Source organism: Trachurus trachurus (assembly GCF_905171665.1).
Source record: "Trachurus trachurus genome assembly, chromosome: 17".
NCBI classification, from domain to species: Eukaryota; Metazoa; Chordata; class Actinopteri; order Carangiformes; family Carangidae; genus Trachurus; species Trachurus trachurus.
The window spans coordinates 24,940,349-24,960,064 of NC_139900.1; positions in this window are offsets into that span (position 1 = coordinate 24,940,349).

Below are 19,716 nucleotides of genomic sequence, written 5' to 3' on the forward strand. Positions count from 1 at the left end.
GGTTTCTTCTCATCCAGACTGTTGCCGTTCACTTTCTATATGTTGATCACAACAGAGCCTACATAAAATACATTCAGTCAAGAATACAGCAGGTAGAGAGTGAGAGTGAGATTGTTAACCAGCGAACAACTATTCAAACTTTTTGTTTAATGTTAGCGCTGTTTCTAGGGGCAGTAAAAATAAAAAACAGTCATGGTGTATGTGTGTGTGTATGTGTGTGAGTGAGAGAGAGAGAGAGGGAGGGAACACTCTTATTTTCAGAAATTGTTCATTAAGAACCATCTGTGGTGATAACAGATTTACTGGGACAGGGGTTTTCCACAGACAGGCAACACAATAAATACCAAAAAATACCAAATTGAAATAAAAACTATAAAAAGAAAAGTTCTATGCTGTGGATAGTGTGTGTATGTGTGTGTGTAAGGCCTGTGCTCACAGTGTTATGAATGAATAGTGAATAGCATTGCCTTGATGTTATTCCATTAAAAGTAACTGTAGAAAAACAAAAGTGACTCCCATACTCCAGTGGGCAAACCTGTGGTCAAGTCAAGGCAATTTTATTTGTATAGCCCGTTTTTACAAACAGTTTGTCTCAAAGGGCTTTACCAGGGTTGCCAACTCTCACGCATTGGCCGTGACAGTCACGCATTCAGCCTCAATCTCACGCTCTCACGCTCAAGAGAGAAATCTCACGCCAAATCTGACTTATTTTTTGTTGTTAATTTTTCCACTCATCATGTAGCCTACTCATTTCCGAATGACTATAAACCAGCTCTGGTTTTACATCGACTCTAAACCACTCCAGTGTAATGTGTTATTTACAAATTTCTCTTATTGTTGATTGATTCGCTGAAAACATTTACCGTCATTACGTCAGTGACGTCCGTCTGCTGCTTCGGTGTTGGTCAGACAGCGCAGCACTGACGTGCAGCCCTGAAGTCCTGCTCCTGCATTAAGCTGGGGCTCTAACGGACTTGAAAGTTAAAAGCTGACACGCGGGTGTTTAAGCCCGGACGTGACCTAGTCCGAATCTACGGTGGCCAAAAAAAAAGAGAGAGAGCGAGGCACGACCTGACCTGACCGAGTTATGTTTTCTGACCGAATGCGGCTCGAACTGACGCCTGCGGTCGGGCTGGTTGGGCTGGTCCGGTCCGCTGAGAACTAAAATCAAAGCCCATGGAGGTCCATGCAGACTGGGTAGCCCAAAAGTACAGCCAGGCAGCTCAGTCCAGAGAGCAGAGGAGAGAGACAGCACAGCAACAGGTGTGCGTGTGCGTGTGCACGTGTGTCATACCTGCAAACTCCGATTTTATTATTTTTATATTATTATAGTAGACATTTCAGGACCTGACTTATATCATCAGGCTGTAATAGACTCATAGAAGGCTGAAAATCACAGGACATGTCTGTTCTGTTCTTTCATATAGGCCTATTAACATCTGACAGTAGCCTACATCAAGATAGAGATGAGGTAGGGATAAGGCAGAAGTGGTGGAACAGTAAAGTGTGGCCTGAAAGAGGCTCAGGGTGAAGCAGAGGAAACGGGGCCTTGAAAGGCTGGTCCAGTCCAGGCCAAAAGCCACAGCTCCCCACTAGACCAGTTATAGGAACCACAGATCTGCTTTTCCCCTCTTATCTGAAGCAAATGTTGTTTTTTCCCCTTATTTTCTTCTCAAAGTACACCAGAATGCTTAATTTACATGTTAAAATCACAATTTTTTTTCTGGAGGTGTGCCCCCAGACCCCCCTAGAGGAGTTTAATTTGCCACTTACCACTTATTCCACCTCTACTCAGTTTGCAGTTATGGTGTGTGTGTGTGTGTGTGTGTGATAGAGAGAAAAACTACATTAAACATTACTATTATTATTATGGACAGCTCTCCTCCCTCTATACAACCCCCAGCCACTATACAACTCCAGCCATACAATGATAGGAACCACAGATCTGCTTTTCCCCTCTTATCTGAAGCAAATGTTGTTATTCCCTTATTTTCTTCTCAGAGTACACCAGAATGCTTAGTTTACATGTTAAAATCACTTTTTTTTTCTGGGGGTGTGCCCCCAGTCCCCCTTACAGGGGTTTAATCTGCCACTTACCACTTATTCCACCTCTACTCAGTTGGTGTGTGTGTATTTGTGTGTGATAGAAAGAGAAAAACTACATTAAACATTACTACTATTATCATTATTATTATGGACAGCTCTCCTCCCTCTATACTCCCCCCCCGCGCCGCCAACAGAATCTCACTCCAGCCCAGGACCAAAAGTTGGCAACCCTGCTTTACATGGTATCATAACAACATCCTCTGTCCTTAGACCCTTACATCCACTGAGGAAAAACTCCATGGAAAACGTGTCCCACAACCCCTGAGAGTGATGGTGAGTATCATGAGTGGAGTAAAATATAGATGCCTACACACAGCATTGAATATAATGTGAATCATACACAGTGACCCTCAAAGTCAGCACATCTCAACCCTGTTGAGGTATGAACAGTGTTGGGTAGTAACACATTTAAGTAACGCCGTTCCTTTTTTCAGTAACTAATAATGTAACACGTTGTTTTTTTTAAATCAGTAACTCCGTTTCCGTTACCAAACGCTGCGTTACTCCGTTCCTTTCCGTTCCTTTGGGTGAGGTTTTACAGCGGCACACACTTCCCATAACATTCTAGCGATCAATAAAGTTTTATTGAATTGAAAGAAAGACAGAGCACACTGCAACACTGTGAAAAACAAAGCACTTTGCGGCCGCCCTCTAGCGTCCCACACGTAATCTAACACGCTCCATGAAGAGGACTGGACAGGTCAGAGCAGGGCATGACGGCGAGCTAAGCTAACATTAGCTAACGCAGCATCCGAGAACGAAGCTGTGTGTCAGTTCAGGCTGCAGCCCCTGAACTGACCCCCTTTTTACAGATAAAAACACGTTCTTTCATCAGCATCCGTACAGAACTGAAATGACAGTTAGAGGGGAATTCAATCAACCTTTATTTAATGGGAGCATTGGGGGAAAAAAACGTTTTAAAGTAACGAAAAAGTTACTTTTTCAGTAACGCATTACTTTTTGGTTTAAGTAACTGAGTTACTAACTGAGTTACTTTTTTAATGAAGTAACTAGTAACTGTAACTAGTTAGCCTACTATTTTTCAGTAACTAGCACAACACTGGGTATGAAGTGCGTTTTTGACCCTTGTGGGCTACCGTATGCTCCCATTGTAACATGCACCAGAGGGCCCCCTCATCCGAATAAATAATTTCCAGAGCAGTTGAAGAGATATGACCTGTTAATAAATAAGTGTCATTTTGACATTCATGAATTACAGATGTGTTACTTCAGTAACAGAGCAATTTTTCTACATTCTCTTTATCTCTTCCACATTTTGCAGTAATCTTTCAACATTTGACATCAACACTTCACAGAGCAGGTGTAGCTTTCCAAGCTCCTGATATTTGCCTAAAGGCACAGATTATGTTCACTGCCCAAGGCAGTAGAATAATATGTGGGCTACAGAGGATCAACTCTTCATTTTCCACATCTCCAGCATGTGGTGTTCCACTCCTTCACCAGTTTCCATGTAGGCTCTGGCTCAGTATGAAAACATGACTAATAAAGCTGTAGACGTTCTTTATATATTCAGTCATGTATAAAATGTAATAAATGATTAACAAATGCAGAAGGCAGCCATCATTGGAAAACTTGGCTTGTTTCACTCATTCCTCACTATTGAAAATGTTTTTTTTTGTTTTTTTTATGTCCACTGAAGCACAGAATGTTCAGCATTGTACCTCAGTCAAAGCACATGTGCTGTAGTAAGAACTCATTATATTTTCCTCTATTATGGCATTGTCCCATTGTGTGTGCTCGTCTTATGGAAATCATGGCTTGCTGCTGGTCCTTGTACCTTGCATTTTATCAGACAACATCTCTCATGAAAGGATTTTCATTTCAGGTTTCTTTAGTTTCTCTTTCCAAAAACTGGGATAGTTTGGACAGCTGCCGGCCTTTGTCATCCCCAAAATCTCCCCCAGAAAATCCAACAGCAATGATTTGGTGGCATTTAATCTTCACGCAAATGGATTTGACACAGCAATATCAAGGAGTCTCAGAACCAAAGGCCAACCAAGATGCACCAACATTTGAGATCAGAGAGTGTGGCAAAATCATTAAAAAGAGGTCAAGCTTATGTAGAAACGAGACCGTTCCATATCTACAGACCTGGTTCCTGTCTCAGCCTACCATAAAGTGGCTTACTGTTTTGTTTTTTTCCCATGCAAAGAGAAGTGATCACCATCATAGCCAACAATAGTCCACCTGCTGTAAGCCGAGGAGAAAACTTTCCTTGTACCTTTATCCAATGAGGAGAGAGAACGGCATAAAGGGGCGGTCCTCTCTGTGTGTGCAGCCAAGGGATGCGCGTGAATGTGGTGACGTAGGGACGAGGACCAATAGATCCATGACGAGGGCGGGGGCTGCTAACTCCATCGGCTGACAAGAAGTTAGCCAAAACGACCGGATCGCTTACTTCTGCTTTAATGAGCTATTATCTTGAAAATATATATTTCTATATTGGACCCTCAACTATAAAGTGGGGTTGCCCTTACAATGAAAGAGAATATGCTGCAGCTGACTCTACAGGGTTTTGTTTAACTGTATTTGGCTGTGCCAGGTGAGGTTAGATTTTTTCAATTAACATTTGTCAGTCTAAAAGAGAAAAATCCTCTCCAGTGTTGTAAAGTCCAGGGAGTTGTGAGGCCTTCCAGGTGCAGTGAAGTCCAGTTTGGCTATGACTCTGTGTGTTGCTGAGGAGACCGCCGGTTTCTCCTTTGTTCATTTGAGATCTTCTGGTCAGAAGTCAGATGTCCGGCCTGAGAATAATGTTCAATCTACTCAGTGCTGCTCCGGTTCAGTGAAACTTGCTGTCACTGGAAAAACCAGTTGATAAAAAAGTGTAGCCACATGTTCAAAGTTGATCAGTTCTGTGTCAATGACTGACTCCGTAGACTCTAATACTTTCACGTATGTTGCTGCAGAGCAGCCATTTAGGAGAGGTTGTTTTCACTAGGAGTTTGAAAAATTCCGACTTTTCCATTCACACAGAATGCACCACTGATTCTCCTGCTCAGTGTGCGCCTCTTTTTGTATTTCTTTTTCTGATGTCCTCCCACTCAAAGGTTTAATCCCTTTCCTCTTGCCCAATTGCACTGCTCATTCAACTCACAGTCTGTGTGCTGTCTGTTGGGAAGGTTGGAAATTGGAATGAGGTAAATGTGGAGAATTGAGAGGAGAGAGGTCAGCGGTGCTGGATGAGCAGCTGGGGAGAAACTAAGACTCTCACAGCTTCTTTCTATTCATCTGACAGCCAGACACCAATGCAAATGGCCGTTACTGACTGGCAGCTACAAATCCCTCTCATTTTTACTTGGACAAAAATGAATTCCGGGTCTCAGATAGAGAGAAGATTTAGAAAGAGAATAGAGAATGTTTGTGTGTGAGCACCCACTTTTTTTTTTGGAAATCAATTTGTGCTTTAGACCCTTAGCATGAAGACATTCCAGACTGTCCTCATTTTTTTTAGTGATACAGTAGCTTTGGATTAAGACATGCAGTTGTGGTTGAGGTGACACTAGGACAGGTTTATGTTGGGTCAAGCATGAAGGAAAGACATATGATCACAAAACACTGGTCATTGTGTTCTTACTAAGCAAACCATGAATGCATCATAAAAACAAGTATGCAACTTCTGCAAACACATCAGTAGTCACAACATCTGAAGCAATATCTGCTTTTTTTTTTATTATGCTGTGTTTTACCATTCGGTTTGGTGTGTTAGGTCTTCTGACTGCAGGTCCACAATAAGAATGGCACAAGATGTATCTCCTGTCTACACAAGAGATAAATCTTGGGTTGTCTATATTTGATTGTACAGTGGCTTTGTTGCCCTGGGTTCTTTAAGCTATTGGTGGTTATGTATTTTACTACTTTATGGCTCTTAATGGTCACTCTTGTGTCCTCCTTGATGTTCATTTTTTTGGTTTGCTTCTGTTTTATTTTTATTTTTTCCTATATTATTTATTTTTTCCTATATTACTATTTTTGTGCACTTTCATGTAACTGTCAGTATTTTGTTCTTGTAGCTACTTAGTTTTTGTTCACTGTACAAGTATTTGGTTAATTTTCCTTATGTACTTTTTTGTACATTTAGGATTTGATTCAGAGATAGTTTTTGTGCACTATAAATTCAATTATTTACTTACTGTTAGGAAATGTATTTATATTACTAACTATTGTGTATTTTTTAGTACTTTTTGCCCTGTGGTCCCTATGTATATTAATGTATATAGTACTTAGTAGAGGAGACTAATCGCCTTGTGAGGAGGCTGATTGACTGAAGAGGCTTGTTTCTCACACCTGTTGTAATCAGTCTGATGGTACTCTCTCTCACTCACTCACACACACACACACACACACACACACACACACACACACACACACACACACACACACACACACACACACACACACACACACACACACACACACACACACACACACACACACACACACACACACACACACACACACACACAGAGTGGATTACAAGTTAATGAACTTCTTTTGTGGTAACACTGGTCAATAACAACACACACACATACACACACACACATTAGTCTTAATGAGAACATGCTGTCTGTCACCAGAATTGAAATGACCCGTCTTATTCTGCCTCTTGTTTTTTCAGAGACACTGGGAGCTTATTGCTTTCAATCCTTATTAATCAGTCATCTTCATTTCAGTGTCCTAATGGTGGAGGACCCAACACTAAATTATTGTAGCACAGCAACAAACACAAGTCACTGCTGAATCCTCCATGAGCCTCTAGGCACTGTTCCATTGTGTCATTAAACCAGCCATAAATCAATACCATTATCCTATGTCTGTGTTTATAAGCTGATATAAATCCATAGTCATTTTGCTCTGCTGCCAGCGGCTCCATCATTACTCAGACTGTGACACACAGGATAGTAACTCTTTGCTCATACTTTTCTCCAATGTTACATAATAAGGCTAAAGCAACATTCAGGTTAAATGCTAAATGATGACATGAGGAGCTGCTGCTGCTTCTTTATTGATCGCTCTTTTCAAGTTGTCAAAAGTTTTGATTTGTCAATATGAAACAGCTGCACATGAAGCAAATTAACCATCTGCATTTATGGTTACAAATCATGCTATGTTTTCTTTTCTTTTTTTTAAAATATACTTTGTTATTATTGAGACAGTTTGCTGATAATCCTGGATAATGTGGGACTCTCAATAGACCTCTTTAATGTCAAAATGACAACTGCTCTCATCTAATCCTCTTCCTGCCCGCTGCTGATACACCCCCAAATAGCTGTGTCATACCAGTATTTCTGGATGTGGCAAGACTCATTATCGTTATATTCAAGGTCTGCTGTGTAGCCCCAGTGCTGCTCATCACTGTCTCTGCGACACAGTTAAACAGCGTATTGTGGTTGTCTCGTCAGATCAGAATCCAGGACATGAAGCAGGGATCCACCCCCATCTCCCTCAGCTTGCCTTGTCTTTAAGAATGAAGGTTGGATGGTGTTAAATGCACTTAAGAAATCAAAGAACATAATCGTCGTGTAACCACCTGGCTCATGCTGAGTTACAATAAAAGCCGAAGAATAACATTAAGTTTAAAGATGTGATGTAAAAGTAAGAAAGGTGGGGATATTTTTTATTTCAAGTGGTAGTTCATTCTACAATTTAGGCACAACCACAGAAGATGCTTGATCACCCCCCACAGGGTGGGATCTTAAACTGTATAAGCCCATGTCTACATCACATTTCTACAATAAATCATCAATCAATCAATTCACCGACTGAAAGTAAAAGTACTAACAAATATCACACGTTTTTTTTTTTTTTTAATATTGAGAAGAACAAAGAACAGATACTTGGAAAATATATCCTCAACAGTACTCAAGTGAATGTAGTTTGTTGCAGTCCTTCAGCTGTAATATTGTAGCTGTGTGTAGGGCATTTAATTTAATTTATTGTCTGTGGGCTCACTTGGAGGTGTGTGTGTTTCTTTAGAAACATATCTGGATTAAATTCAGATTTTAATATGAGTTCAAGGTTTGTTTATTTATTTTACAAATCATTTTAAAATCCAATTTCAATTCATAACATACAGCAGACATGATCTGTAGCTTATAAACGGGGGCCCAGAGACATTAAAAACAGCAATACAATATATTATGAAAACAATTCCTATTTCTACCTAAAATCTAACCTAACCCTAACCATCTAAGGCAATTCCATAAGTACAAAGAGTATATACTAGTTTAACACAATAATAACACAATAACAACACACCAGGCACAGGTACAAGTTTGAATTAAACATATTTCAACAGATTTGACAACAGGTATATCGTCTTCCAATGTATTCCAATATATTTTTCTTATTGGAGATCTCAAGGTTTGTTGCCAATGTTTGGCTCACACTGAGGATTGTTTTCTCCCATCCTGTTATCATTCAGTTGGATTTTTCAATAGCAGCAAACAGCACTAAAAAGAAATACAGTTTTAATATTTCAAAGCAAAGAAGCTGCACCATTGCCATGAATGGCCCCAATATACATGGCTCTAATATGACACAACAACACAATTTTTTATTATAATTATTGGGAGCTTTATTAAGCAGTGTGCAGACATTTCTTCTTTTTCTGTCACTACTTTTTTGGTCCTGCACCTGCCTACTAGTTGGATGTGCGTGCACTTTCCTCCTTTGCAACACAAAACATCCACTCACAAATGAGATCAGTAAACAGCGCTCATCCAAAACCTTAGGGGACTTAAGGTTTACCACTTCAGGGAATCAATTATGTTTTCAAGGTTGAGGAAAAAAAGAAACTCTTTTCTTTTTTAATCCATTCTCCTGTATGTGATAGGTCTAAAATGAAGGAAACCGTATTCATGAAAGACTACCCCATTTTATCATCCATATGCATCATCCCTCAATGTCCTGATTGCTGCTCTGAATATTGCATCCTCTTTAATGATTTAATACGTTTAAATGAAGAAAATCAAATTAATCAAATCATCCATCCATTTTTAATATTGCTTATCCTGTTCAGTGTCCTAGGGGTTTGAGGCACATCACAGCATGCACTGGTAAAAAAAAGAAGAAAAAAAAAAAGAAAAAGCGATTTATTTAATCAGTGTTCATTATGCCTGTATATTTCTCCCCAGCCTCTGCTGCTGTGTTATGGAGTTGTTGAGTAATGAAAATCGAATTGGAGACAGGCAGAACATAAAGAGCTTAATCTTGTAATTTCATATAATTTGCAGGTGAAAGATGTTGTACATTTCATTCAGGCAATAAATAGATTTAATTTTAAATGGATAATATTCCTATTTTTGCCCAACAGTTTACTCATATAACCTCATAAAGAGGAACTTTGCCAGATTTTTACCTTAGCTATGCTACATTTTTACCTTAATTAAACGGCTTTGGAGTAATTAAATTAATTAAAGTGATGATTAATGACTTGCAACTTGTTACTGTACGAGGGAGAATCTTTTTTTATTTTTATTTTTATTTTTTTTTACATAATGTTAATATGTTAAAGGTCCAGTGTGTAATTTTTGTCCAGGTTTATTGGCAAAATCTGAATATACTACCCATGAATATATTTGTATAAGTGTATAATGGCTATAAAATAAATTTTGTTTTCGTAGCCTTATAATTATTATTTTATATATAGCAAGGGTCTTGCTTTAGACATCTTGCACTGCCATGTTTGTATGGCAGCCTGAACGGAAAATCTAGCCAGGCAGAGAGCGCATTTCGCAAGTGCACATTTAGATTTTTTTTTCTGGCCGATTACAGACACTTATTAACTGATTATGAACCGTTAACTGATAAAATTCAAATGCTCTATGCTCAGATGGCAGTTAGATCTTCCAGTGTTGAACTGTTTTTATACGAAGTGCAGCCAAACACCAGGCTGAAGAGAGAGGAACAGCAGAGCTACTCGGACAGTCTAATCAGTGGAGCTACAGGTGAACTGGCTGGGGAGCTTCTGCCACTTTGCCGACGGGAGTGGTGACCAGTCTAGAATCTGAACGCTAAATGTCATGCCTTGGCAGAGGGTCCCAGAGGGACCTGGCGGCGGTCTATCGTCTTGAATCGTCGTGGACTTCACTTTCACTTTCATCTACTTACAAACTATAGCTTTAAACTGCAATAAAACTAGCTACATGTGTCTGCTATTAAATGGTGTATTTATCACTTCAACAAATACAGCTTAGTCTCAAAAACAAGGAGTGAAATAGCACAATATACCCCAGAGTAGCCTACTTCAGGGTAGTTGTAAAGACTGTGGTTAAATGCAACATCATTCATGACATAAGAATATAACAAAAAACTTGCTTTTGAAACGACAAGACAAGAGGTAAGTGACAATAAATCCCCTCCTAGGGATTTATTAAGTATTTTCTATTATATTCTATAAAACACAAATTATACAGCATACAGTATTGAAACGTGATCTGTTCTGTCAGATCCATCTCTTTTTCAGACAACAGAACCAGGTATTTGACTAGATTAGAGTCTACATCAAGATGGCGGCTGTAAAACATCTGTTCTGAATAAATGCAGTGGCACATGTAAAATAGATCACGTCACATGTAAACAGTTCATTCAGACTGATTTGAATCAGAATGAAGAAAGTCTGCATGTAAACCTGGATCAGGAGTAAATTTGACATCAACTCCATCCCAAACGGAATGTGAAGACCAGCCAGTGAGCCACGCTGTAGCTGCACACCCTTGGCTGGAACCCAGGTGGTGAAGTTGCCAATTGGTTATTTTCAACAACACCCTCTGGATGAAAAGCTGCAGCCAAGAGCACAGCTAAGCTAGCTTGCCAGTCAATATTTGAATACCGCTGGGAACTTATGATTCTGTAATCTAAAGATAAGATAAACGTTTGTGAGAGGACGCAAACTGACCAACTTTTGTATCTGCATGTAGTTTATTTTTGTATGTGCACAGTGAGTCAAAAAGAAGTAAAGTCCATGAGAAAACGTACAACTCAGCTTCTAATAAACCACCCCCTTTTAAAACCAAAAAATATTGTTTGATAACTCAGTTACAAAGAGAAAGATGAGCTAAAACAGAATTGGCATTTCATAAATACAAAACAAATAAATAAACAAATGTTTGGGCATTGCTTTTCATCCACTTTAAGATTGTTAAGAATTTCACTCCACATATTAAAGCAGATATCAGTGGAATGTTTTTGTTAATATAAGTCCTAAATAGTCCTATTTTCCGTCAGCAATCACTTACATGAAGTATTTCAGCCTAAACACGAGTCTCTCCGTCACTCTGCTCTGCTGTAACCCGAGGAGAAAATTTTCCTTGTGGGATACAAGTGTTATCCAATGAGGAGAGAGAACGGCATGAAGGGCTGTGTGTGCAGCCAAGGGATGCGCGTGAATGTGGTGACGTAGCACGAGGACCAATTGATGCCTGACAAGGGCGGGGGCTGCTAACTCATGGTGCGTTCAAAGAAACTCGTACTTTGTGTTTTTCCTTCCTGTGAAGTCATACCAGTTCGATCTGGTACGAGTTCACGGGTCGGAAGTTACGAGTGGCCGTTATAGGGAACTTTCACAGACAACAGGATGGTAAAAACACGAGCTACGGGTTACCTGGAACGCTACCAAGTCGTACTTGAAGCTGTAACTTACGGTTTCAAAAGCCTGCCTTGAACGCAGCATTAGCCGAAACGGCCGTGAAGCTGATATCTGCTTTAATGTGCAGAAACTTTTTTATTTTTGAATTTGAAATTTCCCCTTAAAGGGACAACGAGGAGTTTCTATTCGGTTATAAAAAAGTCTCACGTTAATGTGGATGAATCTCCGCTACCCACACTTGTTAATGGGCCCATTTTCGATAAATATATCGTTCTGTCTCTATCGTTATTTTGTTATTATTAGTGGTGGCGGAAATGCTGGTCGAGCCGACCAGCGTTTCCTTCGTTGCGAATCATGAGAATAACGCAGCCGCATCGCCGTTTATGGTCGGAACTACGGTGGTATGTGAACCTCTTTGAACCTCTGACTTTAATTATTGATGAATGAAAACATGAGTCCGTCTTGCGCCCGGTCAAAGAAATGTACGGTGCGCGCGGAGGCTCATAAATGTAGTGTGAAAACGCTTCGCTTTTCCAAAACTCCTCGTTGTCCCTTTAAATTATAACTTCTTCTCTACTCATGAATAGCTTTTGAATATTTCCCAGTAATGAGTTACTGTATGCTTGGCCTTGAAGACTATTTGTTCAGTGTGATATTCCTTAAGATCTGTAAATTTGAAAACTTTTGACAGTAAGACAAATTTATTGGTGTGATCCAGATACTCTGCATTATGGATAATGCATACTGCTCTTGATTGTGAATAGATGAATATAAAGAATTTATACCACACCACCACTTGTTTTTCTTTTTGACCCACACTTAATGAACTTAAACAACTAAACAAAGAGCGGGCTGTCAGAGAAACCGAAGTCAAAGGAGACGGCCGGAGCCGACCACGGACAGGGCGCGCGCAGTTAACCTGGGTGAGTTTCCCAAAGCACACGACCCCCTCCAGATAGGAAACGATTGCACTCACCCAGAAATAACTTCACTTACAAGTCGATGCATCACGCAGGGACTGGTAGGTTTATGTTAGGTGCCGGGCTAACCTTTGGGAGGGGGTTTCTGATTAGGTAGAGCCGAGGCGAGCCTAGCACCGTAACAATATACAAAATAAATAATTTCAGGCCCAACAATGACCCCTGAGGGATGCCATAAAAGCAATGTCCAAACATGTTGAGCTGTTGTCTCCTGCTAAACCAAATGTCATACTATCCCCCTGATACCATACATCTCCAGTTTATAATCAGTGTTTCGGTGTATCAAAAGCTCTTTTGAGATCACACCCAACTGCATATTTTCCCTTTTTTACATCATCATGATGACACATAAAGCACTGAAACTGTTGCAATAAGCAAGACAGAGGGCAAGGAGCCTAACAGAAACAAATTTGTGTATAGCACTGAGGTTTTCTGCTGTGGTAACCACACTCTAAGGGGTTTGGATAAAACAGGAGTCGCACCGAGCTTTACTGGTCTCACTAAAAAGGTTGACTGAACCTGTCAGGTGAATTTGATCAAGAAAATTTTTTAAGTCATTCACTGATGTGTGTGGTCATCCAAGTTAGGGATAAATTGTTCTCTTGTGCATCAGAATGTAAGAAAAAAAATATCTTATTCTGAAAGTCAAGTGAACCAAGTAAACCAAAAGAAACAAATCCAAAAGGGACAAGCAGGAGATCTTGGTCCAGAAGACAAGCAGGTGGTCAAACAGCAAGAGGGCAGGTGAAAGAGAAGGTAAAAAAGCTAAGGCAAACACATATAAGATCATGGTGGATTCAGATATGACGATGTGCAGGCCCAGGACAACTGTCAACAAGTCTTGAACAACAGTTAAATCAATACAAGATTTAAAAAAAAAAATTGCTCTGATTGAAATTAATATGCATCACGACTTATGTTCACATAACTTAATGACTGAGAAACTATTCACTAACACTGATGATATTTCTCATATTGAAAATGTCATGTTCGTGTTCCAAGGATGAGGCCGTGTTGATAGCAAGTAACTTAGTTTAATGTCTCACGTTCTCAATAACGTACATGTGGCTTCATGCAGTCTTGCTCTACCCCGTTATATGGTACGGTAAGCTGACTACAAACCAGTACTGCCGCCTAGCGGTCAAACATGTAATAACATCCAATCATAACAGAAAAGACCTTTGTTTGTTCATTAAGATCCCCATTAGCTTCTGTATACTATCCAGGGTTTTTCCTGGCCAAAATTTCGGCTGAGGCGGCAGCGGGGGGGTTGGGGTGGGGGGGGGGGAGGGTGGAGTCCCATATTGCTGCGTGACAATGCTTAAACGGTAGTTCATGGGATTAAAATTAAATAAAATCACTGGCTCTACAGGAATCACATTATATTCCTCTTAACTGGCCTGTTGCTCACATGTAATTTTGGTGTATATGTAGCCTCGCATCGCACCAGGCTCTTCAGACAAGCGAAGAGCCTGGTGTCTGTTACCTCCGAATTAGTCTGCATTCTGGTTCCTGTCTGTAGCGGATACCGAAATCACCAGATTCACCAAAATAAAAGTGTTCACCAACATAAAACTTATAAAATAAACATTAACTTGTAGTACAATAAAAGCAAAATGTTAACTTAATGGCTTGGGGACTTTCTTGTGAATTATTTTCCTTAAATTAAAGAGTTTTACCGCATTTTATTAGCTTGGTGCTTTTATTTTGAAGGAAAGGTCTGTCTCTCTCGCCCTGGATCCGTTCGTTTCCTACCAAAACAGCGAGTCAACGGCCCCAGACTAGTGTATATGAGTTAGGTGTGTGAATATCTCACACACACTAGTGTCAAAAAAAAAAAAAAAAAAACTCTGAGCGCTGATCGTGAGAGGATCCTGAGTGTTCAGGGAGTGACAAACTGACAAACCTGTGTCAGATAATTCAACCATGTCGTGCGCTCACTGTCCCGTCATTTTCCAAGAGAACATAACCTGCTCTGGACCAGGTTAGTCGTTCAGCATCTTACCATGGAGATTTATCCCGGTAAGAAGTGAACCACCGTCGTAGTACGGAAGACCTAGAGTTAACCCTTAAAGCAGATATCAGTGGAATGTTTTTGTTAATATAAGTCCTAAATAGTCCTATTTTCCGTCAGCAATCACTTACATGAAGTATTTCAGCCTAAACACGAGTCTCTCCGTCACTCTGCTCTGCTGTAACCCGGGGAGAAAATTTTCCTTGTGGGATACAAGTGTTATCCAATGAGGAGAGAGAACGGCATGAAGGGCTGTGTTTGCAGCCAAGGGATGCGCGTGAATGTGGTGACGTAGCACGAGGACCAATTGATGCCTGACAAGGGCGGGGGCTGCTAACTCATGGTGCGTTCAAAGAAACTCGTACTTTGTGTTTTTCCTTCCTGTGAAGTCATACCAGTTCGATCTGGTACGAGTTCACGGGTCGGAAGTTACGAGTGGCCGTTATAGGGAACTTTCACAGACAACAGGATGGTAAAAACACGAGCTACGGGTTACCTGGAACGCTACCAAGTCGTAGTTGTGACTTGAAGCTGTAACTTACGGTTTCAAAAGCCTGCCTTGAACGCAGCATTAGCCGAAACGGCCGTGAAGCTGATATCTGCTTTAAGTTACCTGGATAAACTATCCTGCTTCGTAGCCTCTGGTGTCTTTGACACACAAGCTGTTCAACTTCATACGGTAACCTCGGATATATGGGACCGGCAGTAAATTGGGAGTCGGCTTTTACGGGTACCCGAAGTCCTGTCACCAAGCAGCAAAGGACACCACCGCGTCTCCTTCTCTCTCTCGCTCTGCGCCGGTGGGGTGCGTTCACGCTCAGCACAACATCTGAACGGAGCGGAGCCCCAATGAGCCTCGCCCCCGCGGGCACACAAGCAGCGCGTCAACGTCACCTTGCGGCCCGGCCTGGAGTTGAAATCAAACGTACCCCTTCTGCTGCGGTCGAGTTGAACCGAGTTGAAAACAGCGCCACTGAGCTTCCATAGAACTACATTGATTTTCAATCAAGATTCAGGCGCGCGGCCGCCTCAAAATTTATGATGCAGAAAAAACCCTGCATATTGCTGGGGGCGGCACAAAATAAGGTGGAGGCGGCCGCCACGCAATTTTGAACGCAGGAAAAACCTGTCCCTGCTATCCGTACTCAGTGTCATGGTGCATAATGCAAGAATGTCCCTTTCGAATCGTTACACTCCTAAATACATTGTATTTGATATGCAGCAGCAGTGGCTCCTGGGAACTAGTATTCTACAGTATACTATTGTGGCAATACAAGGGTTACTTACACTATGTTATATACTAAATTTGTCGCCAACAACGCCACCTTGGGTTAGCCCAAGGACCCGTACTAAAGGTCAACTATCACCTATTAAAGGACACTCAGGTTCGTTCACTCAGGGAGGGTAGGAGACGGAGTTCAATGATCACATACAAACTTTTTATTTAAAATTGATGACAAGGTTTGCAAAAATGAAATTAAATAAACACAGGAGGCCCAAGAGAGGGGGCGGGTTTACTGGCTGAGGCTTACCGGCCGGAGGAGGTCAAAAGGGGGAAGGTGAAGTCCAAAAGAAAAAGGAGAGCACCCCACTCACACAGCAAAAACGTGATGTGCACACAAAATAGATCTTGAATGGGGGTCACACACACAAGGGGATCACCACCACCCAGGACCACCACCACCGTCGGCCTTCAGCTCTAGGGTGGAACAAAATTAAGAGGGCTCTGTCAAACAAATCAATGATAAACTAATACAAATAAATTCCAAATGAAAACTAAATGAAGAAATTATACCATAAATCACATAACACATAACCAAAACAATATAACCAAACCTTGTCTACCTCCACACTCACACACATACACACACAGTCCAGGTAAGTGGCTGAAAGTCCTGGTAGAGCTCGTAGCAGCGCACACGAGCGGTAGCCAAACACACACATACACACACACACACACACCAACCGGCACCACGCGCAGTAGCAGCGGGAGCAGGGTCAGTAACAGGAAGGAAGTCGGTCAATCGGCCGACAGGACCCCGAACCAAGCCGAAGCAGGGGCGGTCCTCTCTGTGTGTGCAGCCAAGGGATGCGCGTGAATGTGCTGACGTAGGGACGAGGGCGGGGACTGCTAACTCCATCGGCTGACAAGAAGTTAGCCAAAGCGACCGGATCGCTTACTTCTGCTTTAAATTAAAACAACGCTCACAAATGTACACAAACAGCACGCTAAAGTGCGCCTACCTGTGCTCTGCTGCGAGCAGCAATGCAACGACCTGTCAGTGGGCGGCCGAAGAAGCAGGAAGCGAGAGGTCAGGAAGAGGGACACGGCCTACTTTTATACTCTAGGCTTGAGCAACGATTGGCTACAAGCTAAAACGAGTGCAGAGAATTTCTAATATTGAGGAGAAGTGCCACTCTCGTCCAACTTCCGGGTTTTCGGAACACGTCTCTGTCCATGTGGGGGCGCTCGCAGGCGAGTGCAGAATGAATGGGAGTCAATGGGGATACACCCCTAAAAATCCACTTTTCTCTGGAAATAATTTTTTGTCAAGTAATTTGAATATTATTATCAAAAGGGGGAAGCAATAAAATGCACTTGGCTGAATATTGGATTTTTTAAGTTCACTTTTCTCTTCTAAAAAGCTGTTCTAAAAACATGATGACGTCACAGACAAGAGGTGCTGCTTTACGGTAATTTCTGAGTTACCTCAGAGCACGATGACAGCCCGTCTACGGAACAGCGGACCGTAACCATGTTATATAATATAACATAATAATAATTTTAAAAAAAACATTTAATGCAGACAATCGGTTCATTGTAAAACATTTATTTATTTATGTAAATGTGGTGAACGCAGGCTACAGAGCCCCCAGGCAGCACTGCTCTCTGTCCAATACACACAAGCTTCACATTTCATTCAAACAATAAACTAATGCTACTGCTACAATTGTTAGATTTCATCAATGAGACCAACATTTATCCCCTAAAAAGAATTTAACCAGCCGGTGGTAAACCTCTAAAAACCTACGGGTATGTTAATTAGCGGCCGTTTTCTCCGCCGGGATCGACGACAGAGGTAGGCTGACTGAGCACGTCAGCAGACTGGCTGCTGCCGCTGTGATGTCCCGGTCGTTGCTCCACAGGTGGAGCTTCACTTCTCGGAAAACATCGGAGCAGACTTCTAAACAGCCGTCATTTGGATAAACTGACTGCATATTGGGAGACTAAACAGTTACTTTCTCGCTTGAAAAAATATTAAAAGTTAATAAAGTGCATAACAACAGCGTTACAGAAGGAAATAAAACAGCTTTTCGCCCATTTTACAGCTATTGTGTCATCAGGTGGGATCTCTGGTCGTAGAGATCAGAGTCCGTCACTGACCAATCAGCATTCATTAGCAGAATGCTAGCGTTTTATGGGCAACAACAGCCCAACCTGTAGGAAATCGAAAGGACAAAACTTCTCAACAATTTCACTTTTAACCTATAATCCATATTGATCTTGCAGAAAATACAACAATATTTGCGATTTTTTGACTATTACCAGTTGAAAGGGACAAATTTAGCCTTCTAGCTCCATAGGGCCCCATTCACTCTGCACTCGCCCGCGAGCACTCCTACAGGGCTCTCAAGTTTTGAAGTGAGTTCAGAGTGAGATTTTACCAGCGGCAGCGGGGATTTGGTTGAAGTGGGGATGGATGTCTGACAAATGACGCATAAATTAATTCAACCAAAAATATTTATGATTTATGACTGGAATAAGTTAACCACGGGCGTCATGCAACCCAAAAATTGGAGGGGGCACAGTGAATGCGAATGTGCTATTGCAAAATCTTGGGGAGGATGCCCTCAAATCACTTATTTTGGGCACTTACTGTATACAGGACTCTACACTAGTATTTGTTAGTTTATTTTTAGAGCACAGCACAATGAAAAATGTTTAAGTAACACATTATTTAACCTTTAAATAATGTTGAGGGTCCAATGTGACCCATTTTTACATTTAGGAACAGTGAAAACACCCTAAACATTTTTCCTCAAGTTGAACTTGTTCAACACAATATTTGATACAGATGCAATGGTCTTTCCTGCCACTATATTATTACTGTATAAATCACAGTAGCATTGACTGATTAGTTGAACGCAGCCTGATGTAAACATTAAAACTCAGTAACCAATCACACAGGCAGCTCATGTTGTCCCTGTGTGATGTTCAGGGACGGTCAGGACAGTCTGAGGACAGAGAGCTCTGAGGTTGAAGTCTATAATAATGAGATTAGATTAGAGACACCTGTGACTGTGACAGCTTCGTCTTGACCACATGTCAGCTGATCAGCTGCAGCAGAGGAAACTCCGCTGTTCTCCGCTCCACCACGATGAGCGCTTTTTTTTTTTTTTAATTAAGCTCCTACTGTAAACTGGCGCGGATCCGGTGTGTTTATCAAAGCTTGGTCGCCGTGCTGAGGCACCAGTGGTCGGTTTGAGCTGCGTTCATGAAGTTAGAAGGCTGCTTTCAAACTCCTCAGGCAGTGATCAGTGTCGGCGGCTTTTTGACTCGTTACTCACTGGTCGTCTGTGTTTTAGCGATGGTACAGGCTGAGGCCAGTAGGCTACAACAGGTAACAGTGTTGTTGTCTCTTCACCTCTCTCGTGTGATCAGTGCGCCCTCAAATCTGTTCCACTGTTAAAGCGACTGGTGGACGTCACCGTGGTAATTTAAATGCGTGAGAAATACAATGTGTGGCGTGTGAGCGTGTGAACGGGTGGGAATGCCTGTGTCACACGCCAAATGCGTGAGAGGAGCCCTGCTCCTAGTGTAATTCTACTGGAACTGCAACTAAGGGTGTATTCACACCTGTTTAGTGCGCACCCTGGTGCGCACCAAATGTTAAAATGATACATTGTTTCATTTTTCAGTTAGTGCGGTTGCGTTCACACCTGCTTTTTGTCACTTGGGACCAAACTTGGAGAGCGTCATGTCTCCATGACTACCGGCTGAAATCTGG